The sequence below is a fragment of the Mytilus trossulus genome, chromosome 4, assembly GCF_036588685.1.
Source record: "Mytilus trossulus isolate FHL-02 chromosome 4, PNRI_Mtr1.1.1.hap1, whole genome shotgun sequence".
Classification (NCBI taxonomy): Eukaryota; Metazoa; Mollusca; class Bivalvia; order Mytilida; family Mytilidae; genus Mytilus; species Mytilus trossulus.
The window spans coordinates 74481716-74482192 of record NC_086376.1 but is presented as its reverse complement, the minus strand read 5'-3'; positions in this window follow the sequence as shown (position 1 = coordinate 74482192).

Sequence of the window (477 nt, the reverse complement as noted above, 5' to 3'; positions counted from 1 at the left end):
ATATAATTAATAAATGCACCTTAAAAAAACAAAGAAATTTGTTATTTAATAACCATAATAAAATCTGCAACAGACATTCATTGTAAATATTGAAGAAAGAAGCAATTTTTGATGCTATTTCATAGAGACAACTTTCCACAAAAGACCAAATGACATAAAAATTAACAGCTATAGGCTACTGTATTGCCTTCAACAATGAGTAAAACTCACTGCATTGTCAGCTATAATAGGCCCTAAAATTACAAATGTAAAATAATTCAAACAAGAAAACTTACAGCCTTATTTATGTACATAAAAATGAACAAAAAAACCCAAACATGATATACAGCAGTAAACGACAACCACTGACTTGAAACAGGCAATTGTTATTTGGATGGAGAGTTGTCTCATTGGCACTCACACCAGATCTTCCTATATCTATATACAGATGTGGTATGGTTAAACTAGTTTGTTGGCAGCAAACCCTCCCCTTACCTG